Here is a 12,172-nt window from a genome sequence, read left to right on the forward strand (position 1 = left end):
GATGTGCACACTACTTTGTGTGTGCCCTCCAAGAGTGGGGTCTTTGTTTCCCCCAGTCCTGTAGTCAAATCCCACTAGGCTTCAAAGTCTGATTCTCTAGGAATTCCTCCTCCCATTGCTGGACCCCCAGGTTCGGAAGCCTGATGTGGGGCTCAGAACATTCACTCCAGTGGGTGGACTTCTGTGGTATAAGTGTTCTCCAGTTTGTGCGTCACCCACCCAGCAGTTATGGGATTTGATTTTATTGTGATTGAGCCCCTCCTACCATCTCACTGAGGTTTCCCCTTTGTCTTTGGATGTGGGGTATCTTTTTTGGTGAGTTCCAGTGTCTTCCTGTTGATGACTGTCCAGCAGCTAGTTGTGACTCCACTGTTCTCGCAAGGGGGAGTGAGAGTACATCCTTCTACTCTGCCATCTTGAAACAATCTAACTCACTGTTTTTTAAATCTGTAAAATTATACAGTCAAAGCAGTCTCATCAGTGTTTGCTCCATGGAATTATATCGACAGATTCTTTCTTCCTGCCCCAGGCCAAGATCTGAGTCCCGGCCTCTTGATTTCTCCACGTACCCTCCAGGTCTGTGTCTAACATTTACAGGGTCTGTGGTGAGGATATAAGTGGAGACCTATGTACCACAATTATGAATACTTATGGGTACAAGCCAACCTAAGAAGCTGTCAGGTAGAATCTATTCTATCCAACCTACCTTTACGAATACTCCCTCAGAACCATGTGGAAGATCAAGTTTGAAGTTAAAATTCTTGGGTGCTTAGAACTTCTGTGCCCGATTGTGATACTGCAGAGAGCTCTGGTCCCCAGTCCATGAACCATTCTCTTTCTCTTCTTACCTCTAGGTCCCCTCATGGCCTCAAACTCCCAGGCCACATGTCCAAGCTCCATTTACACACCTCCAAATAGCCACCCCTTGGCCATACTTTGGGTCTAGGGGCATGCATGCAGTGACACATTCTGGGCTACTCAAGACTGAGGACAAGACCCACCCAGACCCTAGAAGCAGGCTCAGAGCCCTTGGGAATTCCATGGCCATGTCTAAGTGGTGAGAAGGAGGCCTACAGGTGGGCATTCTCCATTCGTCTCTGGGAGTCCTCACCCTGTGGGGAGGTCTGAGGCCAAAGGAGAGGCAGGAGCCAAAGTCCACTAAAGCATGGAGCCCAGAGAAGGGACCCTCTTTCTCAAGCCCAAAAGAACTATTGCCTGCCCCTAGAAGTGTTCACAGAAGCAGTCCTAGGACATGGACAAAATTCAGAACTCAAGCCCAATCAGTTACTTACTGAACAGAAGAGAGCAGTAAGGAGAAAGAATCACAGGGTTCATGGTAAACCCATGTGTTAGACAAGTAAACAGTGGGGGAAAGCAACTAAGTAGACCCCAAATTCCAGCACAGTGGGGATGTTTTGGACATGACTAAGCTCAAATTCAAAAGATGAGCAGTTGAGCAATGATGAAAATTTACCACTTTCTTTTTGTTTGTTAACATTGTCAGAACATTTAAGCCCCACACACACATTTTTCACCTTAGAAATCATTTACTCCTGGTAGGAAAGTCCATGCCCAAGTTGTGTGGACGCTGTTAAGTAAAAGGAACCGAATGTCCCTCAGGTTCCCAAAGTAATGGGGGTTTGTCCCAAGGTTGTGATGGGTCAGACTATTACCCTAAGTGGATCTCTAAACGTTCCCCCCTCCAACCACCACACACGAGTCCTGCTGGGCCTGCTTATGCTGGTCCCCACCCCTGTATTGCTAAATCAGATTATGGGGATTTTGAAGTGCAGAATTGGGAGAAAAGTAAAAGAAGGAGAAAAACTAGAAATCCAAAGGCTGGGGCTGGGGCAGAATTGGGGCTTTATGTGGGAAAAATGTACTTTAAAAATTTAATTGGGAGTTTGGGATTGACATGTATGCACCGCAATATATAAAACAGATAACCAACAAGGACCTACTGTATAGCACAGGGAACTCTGTTCAATACTCTGCAATAACCTAAATGGGAAAATAATTTGAAAAAGAATAGATACATGTATATATATAGCTGAATCACTCTGCTGTACACCTGAAATTAACACATTGTTAATCAACTATGCTCCAATATAAAATGAAAACTTTTTTTAAATTGTAAGATGTTTTATTTTGGTCTATATGTTCACTTCATGGTGTTTGAGACCTACAAGTTGGAGACCCAAATTACCTTGAAATTAATTTAATTGCTGGGACACACTTTGTTGGTGGTGACTTGGTTATGTGATGAGATCCCATGGGAGAAGGCTTTACAAGCTTACAGGTGTATGTGGGAATAAGGATTTGAGAATCTCACAAGGATGTGTGAACACCTATATTAACACATCCATGGTGATCAGAACATAATGCAACAGCTTTAGAGGTGGTTCAGGATCAAAAGCAGCTTCAACAACTACCATCAACCATCATATAACTCTGTATATCCATGCCTTGTCTTTACTCTCCCCTGCCACTACCATCCAACCAGCCAGGGTTCTCCTCAATCCCTGGCTCCAGTGGTCTCATGCCCTCTGTGTGCTGGTCTCTTACTGTGTGTCTTTTTTAGTTCCAGCTGCTGGTTGATCACTAGAGCAGTTTGCAAATCTTCTAGTTCTCTCTCTTTCTAAACAAGTAAGATTGTGTTTACCTGCTCCACTAGAAGTTATGTGGGGCCATATGATTTTCTTTGGTCAGTGCAATCGAGTAAAAGTGACACATGTCACTTCCAGGGGAAATTTTAAGAGCCTCGGTGTGCTTCACCACGCACTCACTGTGTCTTCTGCTGTGGTGGCCAGGATGTTCCAGACAGTGGCTACTCCATCAGTCTGGGTCTCGGAGTGAAGAAGCTGACATTGACATTGGAAGCTGAGCACCCAGACAACCCACAACAAACACTTGGCTCAAACAAGAAATAAACCTTTGTTTCCTTCAACCACTGAGATCCGGGGCTTGTTTGTTACTGCAGCAGAAGCTAACCCAGTAATTCTCAGAGTGTGTTCCCGGAATTAAAATCAGCAGTATCACCTAGAAATTTGTTAGAAATGCAAATTCTTGGGTTCCAGCCCAAACCTACTGAATCAGGAACTCTGAAATGAGGACCAGCAATCTGTGTTTTAATAAGTCCTGAAAATTATTCTAATGCTCACTGAAGTTTGAGCGCCACTGACCTAACCTATTCCAATTGATTCTGCTTCCACTATCAGACATCTGGTGCTCTGTATCCAGAAATAAAATGCACACAGAGAGAAGCTATCTGGTCTAGTTCAATCATCATCACCCTACTGGGCAGAACTCTTGTACCGCAGTACCTCATAGGCCACTGTCCAGACTATAAACATTGTCTTGGGCTGTGTGTCTCCCTCAGGTTCAGTCAGCCCTGTCACCAGGGGACATAGTTTGGAGGGGGGCAGAAAGGGTCACTGACACAGAGCATGGCTACACCTCCCTGCATAACCACCAAGAATTGCTCACTCAGCATCAGTCAAAGTTATGGTAGTTCAGAGAGGCTATAGATGCAGTGTAAATGTTCTCCTCAATAAATTATAACAAATATAAAACATAGGACAACAAAATAGAAGACTTCAAAGAAGTTGTGATGGGTTCTACTGACCTGTCTTAATAATCATTTCCCATTCTCTTCTTTCCTGCTTTAGTTTGCCTTCTGCCAACCTCAGCTTCCAGAGCTTTGCAGCTTGAACATTTTAAGGTTTAGCGCAGTGTTTCTGAATCTTGGTACACATTAGAATCACCTGAGGAACTTTTAAAAAATACCAGACCTTTTAATTCTGAATCTGGTTTGGGGATGGGGGAGGGAGGGTGTGTGTATGCCAGATTCAGCAAGTAAAAAATACAGGGTGCATAGTTAAATTTGAATTTCAGATAAATAATGAATTTTTAATAAGTATGCCCCATGCAATATTTGAGAAATACTTATACTAAAAATATTATTCATTGTTTATAAATTCAAATTTAATTAGGCCTCCCTGGACAGGGCAAACAGGGACAAGGGAAGGGTTGCGGGGAGGTAGGTCAATATTTTTAACGTTCCCCTAGTGATTACCACTTGGGGGTTAAGACTGAGAGTCTCTAGTCTTTCCCAATCCATCCTCAACCCCACGGGATAAAAGTTATTATTTTCTATCATCAGAGCTCCGAGTAAGCCTAGAGTGGAATTCATTCTTTTCTAAACGCACTTCAGGTGATGGATTTCACATGCATTCATTTCCACTTCTCCCCTCCATAGCACTGTAAAAGCGTGCAATGATTGACAGCCCTAGCATTGTCATTATGAGTGAATAACACATAATCCCTCATTACGTAAATGCCTACCACCTCATTTCCGAATTAGGCATCAATTATGGCAATTGTGAATGAAGAGACTTAGAGAGGAGAGCTGATCTCTGATTCAAAGTCACAGAGAAAAAAATATGAATAAAATTCAAGTGTACCACTAGTTTTTAGGTTGACACTCATAAATCTAATTTAGTGTGAGCCAATCATTTTTCCTGAGTTCCACTAGGCATAGGTCTCTATGAATGTAGAATCGTATTAGGTTACTCTGATCTGGCAAAAGCTAATGTAATCAGAAGAGATCCTGAATTGAATCTTAATTCTTGTTTCCTGCAGTTGATTTAAAAAATATTTCAGGGGTCAACTGGAGTAGAATATACATCACTGTAGGATTATTGTGAAATAGGTAAGCTAAATCATGCCTAGGTTATCAGAGTGAGATGACAGCATCGATAAAACTGCTTAGAAGAATTTCCTGGTGGTCCAGTGGTTAGGACTCACTGCAGGGGGCACGGGTTCAACCCCTGGTCAGGGAACAAAGATCCTGCATGCTGCAAGGCACGGCCAAAAAAAAAAAAAAACTGCTTAGAGAAGACAAAGCATTGTGATTCATGGTCAAAAATGACATTAGGTATGGTGACTTTTGAGAACACTGACAATGCAACACATCATAAATTCCTTTAAACTATATTTTTATAAACATTTCCAATGATGAGATTATTGTAACTTCATTATGAAATATTTTGAAAATACAGAGATTAAAAAAATAATTCAGACTCTCACTACTCTAATAGAACCACTGTGTGCATTTATAGCTGCATTTTCCCCTAGACTAAAAATTCCTTTCTGTGTTTTCAAGTGGTTTTCCATTAAACATTCTTAAAGTCCAACTACACTGTAGCCCTGATGTTGCTGTTCATCGCCTAGCAAGCGACTCAAATGCCACTGTAAAGCTGTTCCTTTCTTCCTGTTCTTTTTAAACTTCTAACACTGACTCAGTAGATGACCTCACTTCCCGCCTCAGAAAGACCATAGGTATTAGCCCTTGATGGTTGAGGTTTCGTGTGACACATCATGGCCCCTTGTATCACTTCATCTCTCCCTTCACCCTCAAAAAGACAGGTGATCACTCCTCTCCAAAGCTAACCCTCTACCTGTACTCTGGTCTTCATCACTTCCTGTCCCCCCTGAGCTAACCCTCCACCTAAACTTTGGTCTCCACTGCTCCAGGCTTCCTCAGGTGGCTCACATCCATTGATAATATGGCCTATATATCGTGGAATTATCAACCTCAACTTCCACCCAAAAACTTCCCTGCCCATATAATAACACCTGGAATTCCAAGTGGAGCTTGCAAAAATTTCCAGTGTGCCATTGTATAAATGCATGCAAAATGTAAGTTTCTCTACTTTTCAATAATCTCTGTCAACTGTTAATACAAATCCTTATGTCATCAGATGGCAGAAACTTAGTCACAGTTATTTCAGGTTTTCCCTTACCCACACATTTTCCTTGAGGTTTTGTCTGAATTCTGGAGGGCTTATGTGTTGACAATAACATGAAAAACAATGACTAACCCTTATATACTGCTTACATTATGCTAGGCATAATTTCATATGCCTTCCATGTCTTATCTCATTTGATCCTTAAAACAGACCAAGGTAGGTTTTGGGTTCCTTTTGTTTTTGTTTTTTTTTATGGCCAAGCCCAGGCAGTGAGTTCTTAGCTCCCCAAGCAGGGATTGAACCTGGACCCCGTGAGTGAAAGTGCAGAGTCCTAACCACAGAACCACCAGGGAATTCCCCCAAGGTAGGTTTTATTATTCCCCTATTTTACATATGGGGAGATGAGTACATAGAGAATTAAGTAATTTGCTCAGGGTAATAAAGTCCGTAAATTTATGCTATAGTCTGTGCTCTAAACCATTACCCCAGATGCTCCTTACTGTCTTGTGGAGCCCAAGGCATTAGCAGGCAGAGGTGGTTATTACCAAACTGAACTTGGGTCTGCTCACCTGCCATACAGCAAAGCCAATCTACTGACACTGGGTTGTGGTAAAGTAAAGTACAGCATTTACTGCAGGGCACCAAGCAAGGAGAATGGGCAGCTAATGCTCAAAAGACCTGAACTCCCTGATGGCTTTCAGGGAAGAGTTTTTAAAGGCAAAATTAGGGGCAAGAGTTGATTTTCTTCTGATTGGTTGGTGGTGAGGTAACAGCGTGATGTTTTAATCATCAACTTTCTGGTTCCAACCAGTATGGGTTCTATGTGCTTGTGGTCAGCATGTGATCACCATCCACCACTTGGGTGGGGGTCATAGTTCCTGTAGAACAACTCAAGATATACATCAAATTGTTATGTATATCCCTTGAGAAGGAACTAGGACTCGGTTTTATTGATGAACTATTGTTTAATCTATCATTACTTTTCTTGCTTGACTGCCTTACCTTTGTTTCTGCCTTCCCTCACTTCCCTAACTAGTTACTGCTTGAGTCTGCTCTTTGGAACTCAGGGAAGGCCTAGGAAACTAAAGTCTTTTTCTACAAACAAGAAAGAGGGGACACCAAGGGGCTTTTGTAACTGAGAGCGGACCAGAGGGTCCCCTTTTCTTTGATACTCTTCAGTCCTGAGGGGAACAGGGGCAGGACAAGCAGGGGAATAAAGTTTTGGATAGAGAGGTTAATCATAAACTCAGCAGGGGAACTCGGTTTCAGTGGTTTGGGTCACTGTCCATGTTGGTGTATATTGAAACATCTTCCTTCCATCATCAACACACACAGGTGCCTGCTGACTCATCCCTCACCCCAAGGCCCCCTCATGACTGGCTTGCCTACCTACCACAATGGAAAAGAATATTTTAAAAAAGAATGTGTATATAATTATATACACATATATAAAACTCAATCACTTTGTTGTACAGCAGAAATTAACACAACATTGTAAATCAACTATACTTCAATCTGAAAAAACCCTCAAAATCCAAGAGCTGGCTTCTGTTTTTACCCTTGAACACCTAATTTTCCAAATATAAAAAGTGCCAGAGGCTTCACAGAAATACTGGGAATGACACCTGTTGCTGCATGATATTGAATAAAAGCTGAAACCCTTCCCATAACAATTCCACGTGAGGCTTACATAGAAATGTTCCAGAAAAATACATTTTATCCACCTATTCATATGTATTTGCTAATTGATGAATTAGTTCATCAAATATTTATGAAACATTTATAGTTTTAAGGAATTAGTTCACGTGATTGTGGAGGCTGGTAAATCCAGAATCTGCAAGGTAGGCCAACAGTTTAGAGACCCAGGGAAGAGTTGGTGCTTCAAGTTCAAGTTTGAAGGTCAGCCGCTGGTGGAATTTCCTCCTCATCCAGGGTCATCACTCCTTTTATATTAAGGCCTGCAAATGGTTAGAAGTGTCCACCCACATTACAGAGGGTAACCTGCTTTACTCAAAGACTACTGATTCAAATGTTAATTCCATCCAATAAAACTTTTACAGAAACATCTAAAATAGTGTTCAACCAAATATCTGGGCACTGTGGCCAAATTGATACATAAAATTAATCATCACAAGTACCTACTCATTTGCTTTTCACAGGGGTTTTAACAGACAAGACAAACATGGTTCCTGGCCCTATGGTATTTTCTCAAAAATTCATTAATTCAACAGTTCCCCAATGTAGACAAATTCAAACTCAACTGCAGAAGACTAAAACTAGCTCCTCTTCAAATAGCAAGTATTGATAAGAAAGAAAAATAGGTAAAGAGGTCTCTGGGTGCCAAAAGCTAGAGGCTGGGTAAAAGATAGCAGAAAGGGATTCTGTTATCTTTGAAGATGAACTTGAAATCATTCACAGCTTTATCAGGGTCATTCCTACTCACTCATTCCTTCAACTAAGCCTTCCAGGAGTGGGTAGTCCCCCTTTACCATTTAGAGATGGGAGTAGTCAGGTGAGGCTTATAGAGGAGTGATGTTTAAGCCCAAAATGTTCAGTGATGGATAGGTGTACATTTGTTAGAAAGAAGAACAGGGAAAGGTCATTTCAGACCTTAGAGGTCAAAGATGCCATAAATAAAGACAAAAAGGGAAATGTATTCCTTTTGGGGAGGAATAAAGGGTTCCGTGTGGCCAGGGCACAGAGCACAGGGACAGAAGAGGTAGAAAAGGACATATGGGGCCTTGTTTACCATGCATGCTTGTACTTAGCAGTGAGAAACCATGAAAAGCATTAAGCTGGAAGGCCAAGTGTCCTGGGGATGGATTACAGTGGGCCAAGACTGGAGTCAGAGACCATTAGTGGGCAAGTAAACAATCCTGGAGAGACATGATGAGGGCCTAAAAGTGAGACTACAGAGGAGGGAACTGGGTTAGGAGACGCAATCAGGTTAAAATAAAAAAAAACCTGATGCTTTATTGATTGTGAGGAAGAGAAGGAGAGGCAGAGAGGGAGAAGTTTGGTTTGGATAGAGTGTCATTCACTGATAGAGAAAACATAAGAAGAGCAGCAGGTACTGGAGGAAAGAAGAATTCCAATTTGGAATGGGAGGCTCCAGGAGAGGTCCTTTCTACCCATGGAGCTGCCTCCCTTCAAGTGGATCACAGGCCTGGACAAGAAGAAACACAATCATGGTGACCACTGCAGAGGGGATGTCCCAACCACACAGTCCTGCATCACATAAACCCAGGGTTCTTATATAATCCACCATCACACTTCCTGCCAGTCTGCGTATGGCGGACTACGAAATAACTGGATTATGTGTCATCATCTAATTCATTGCTGATAGTTTTATACTATTCAAGTTAATACGTAGAACAGCTCTATGAAATCAGTTCTATTATCATCCCTATTTTACAGAGAGACTAAGTAACTTTCCCTGACTAAGAGTCAGGAGCTGAACCTTGGTATTTGAGCTGATTCCTAGCCATCAGATTGGGGCCAGGAGAAAGGAGCTACTCAGACTTGGTCTACACCATATTTTATTTTTATACAACTACTGAATAATTTAAAGATCTTTTGCCTTTTTCCACAAAGAAATGCCGGTATAAAGCTCATCTGATTTATAACTCATTTTCTTAAATGTGGAGATGAGATCTTATACAATTTTCCTTTTTGCTGTCACTTTCCTTAGTGTTATGGTAGGAACTGAAAGAGTATTATCTTTTGCACGTGAGGACCCTGTGACCTTCTGCACATTTAGCCAAAAAGTTTGCCTGTCTTTATAAGCAGAAGTAAAAGCATTGTTCTCTTCTTCTGTTACACGTACACTGAAGACACAGGACTCATTGGATATAGTTACATGTGAAACATTTTAAATCTCCTACTTTCCTTTCAGTGCTGCTTGGTGAAGGTAGTCTTTCTGCTTCTTCTGGATGAAAACCTAGACAGTCTCCATGACATTTCCACTCCCTTCTAGGTAGTAAAACTTCCTAAAGTCACTTTAAATTGCAAACCCATCCATAGGTAAAAAAGTGAAAATGTCTAGTACAATACATTAATACTCTCTCCAATTCTCATTGAAAGGTACGATTTCTCTTCCTAAAGGTGGGCACATGGTCCTTTCTTCTCCTTCCCCAACTGGCATTTCTGCTTCTCCTTAAGACTGATCTCTTTGATTGGCAGAGTCGAAGCAAGGAGAGAGATTAAATGTTAGGGTTATAGGCAAGTTGTTACCTGACCGACCATGTAGTAAAATGGCTTACAGCTCTGTGGGCAGGCTGGGGCTTAAAAGGATCTCTTTCTCTTGTGGAATGGTTTTGACGTTCTCTGGTGGTTCCCTAGCACTGGGGCCCTCCTCTGGAGCTCCCTGCAGATAATTTTTATTTGACTGACCTATCAATAATTGAGAGACCTATGTTGAAAGATTTGTCAAATATGTATGTGTGTGTATGCATTTTACATTTTGAGGCCATTAGTTATACCAATTTAGAATTACTATGGCTTTGTAATCAGTTGAACCTTTTATTATTATATAGTGGTCCTCTTTTGCTCTAATAATGCTCTTTGTTTTATAGTCTCTTTTATTTGAATTACCCTGTTTACGATAAACAGCTATCATAGCCTTCCTTTGGTTAGGATTTGCTTCTTTTAATTCCTCTTACCTTTTTACTTTCAAACTTTCTGTATACTTATAGTTTAAACACATTTCCTATAAACAACACATGGTTGGATGTTGTTATTTCTGCCATTTCATTTTGTGCTATTTGCCTATCTTTTCTATGTTTCTTTTTTCCTTTATTGCCTTCCTCTGAATTGATTTTTTTTGGGCGGGGGTTTGGTATTTTTTTTGCTGCATTGGGTCTTCGTTGCTGTGTGCGGGCTTTCTCTAGTTGTGGCAAGTGGGGGCTACTCTTCGTTGTGGTACGTGGGCTTCTCATTGCAGTGGCTTCTCATGCTATGGAGCATGGGCCCTAGGCATGCAGGCTTCAGTAGTTGCAGTGTGTGGGCTCAGTAGTTGCAACGTGCAGGCTCTAGGGCACGCGGGCTTCAGAGATGTGGTGCACAAGCTCAATAGTTGTGGCTCGCGGGCTTAGCTGCTCCGGGGCATGTGGGATCTTCCCGGACCAGGGATTGAACCCATGCCCCCTGCATTGGCAGGCGGATTCTTAACCACTGCACCACCAAGGTAGTCCCTAAATTGATTTTTTTTTCTTTATTCCATCTTCCACTTAACTGGATTGGAAGTTACATACTCTATATGTAATCTTTTAGTAGTTACTTTGGAAATTTTTACCATGCCTAATTGTGGTAGGCTGAATAATGTCCCTACTCGAAGACCCCCAGAACCTGTGAAAATGCCACCTTTCGTGGGAAAAAGCACTTTGAAAATGTGATTATATTAAAGCTCCTGGGATGGGGAAATTATCCTGGGTCATCTGGGTGGTCCCATTGTGATTCCATGAGTCCTTAGAAGAGGGAGATGGGAGGGTTAGAGTCAAAAAAAGGTGATGTGATGGCAGAAGCAGAGAAAAGGACTATAAGATGCTAACTGCTGGCTTTGAAGATGGAGGATGGGGTCGTGAGCCAAGGATGCACACAGTATCTAGAAGCTAGAAAAGGCAAGGAAACCAATTCTGTTCTAGAGCCTTCCTTAGGAACACTGCCCTGCTGACCCATTTTAGACTTCTGACTTCCAGAACTATAAATGAATAAATTTGTGTTGGCTTAAACCACTAAGATTTGTGACAGCAGCAACTGGAAACCAGGGCAGATTTTGGCCTCTGAAAGTGGGGTGCTACTGTAAGAAACACATAAAAATATGAAAGTGGCTTTGGAATTGGGCAGTGGGCAGAGTTTAGAAGAACTTTGAGGTGCATGATAGAAAAATCCTAGATTTCCTTGAACAGGCAGTCAGTAGAAATACAGATGTTAAAGATTTTGCCAGTGAAAGCTCAGAGGGAATTAAGGAGCATGGTAGAGAAAGCTTATATTGTCTTAGGGAATACCTAAATCATCATAAATAGATCGTTGGTAGAAATATGGATGTTAAAGGCACTAATGGAGAGGGCTCAGAAGGAAATGAGGGACAGTCTAGAAAGTAGAGGAAAGGGGATCCTTGTTATACAGTGATAGAAAACGTAGCTCAATTGTGTGGAAATCAGAGCTGTTAAGTGATGAAATTGGATATTTAGCTGAGGAGATTTCTTTTTTTTTTTTTTTTTTTTTGAAAAGTTAAAAATTCCTTAATTTTTTATTCCTGGTACCACTACCACAATTTACAGGGCAATATACCTGATGTAATGAAAAGAAAAAGAAAAAGACAAAGCTACAACAGATAAAAGACCTCAGGAATGTACATCTAATTGACACTACATTGCATTAATCAATAGCTGCACTTTTTGCAAACTGTGGCTATGACAGTC

This window comes from Phocoena phocoena, chromosome 7 (assembly GCF_963924675.1).
Source record: "Phocoena phocoena chromosome 7, mPhoPho1.1, whole genome shotgun sequence".
Lineage (NCBI taxonomy): Eukaryota > Metazoa > Chordata > Mammalia > Artiodactyla > Phocoenidae > Phocoena > Phocoena phocoena.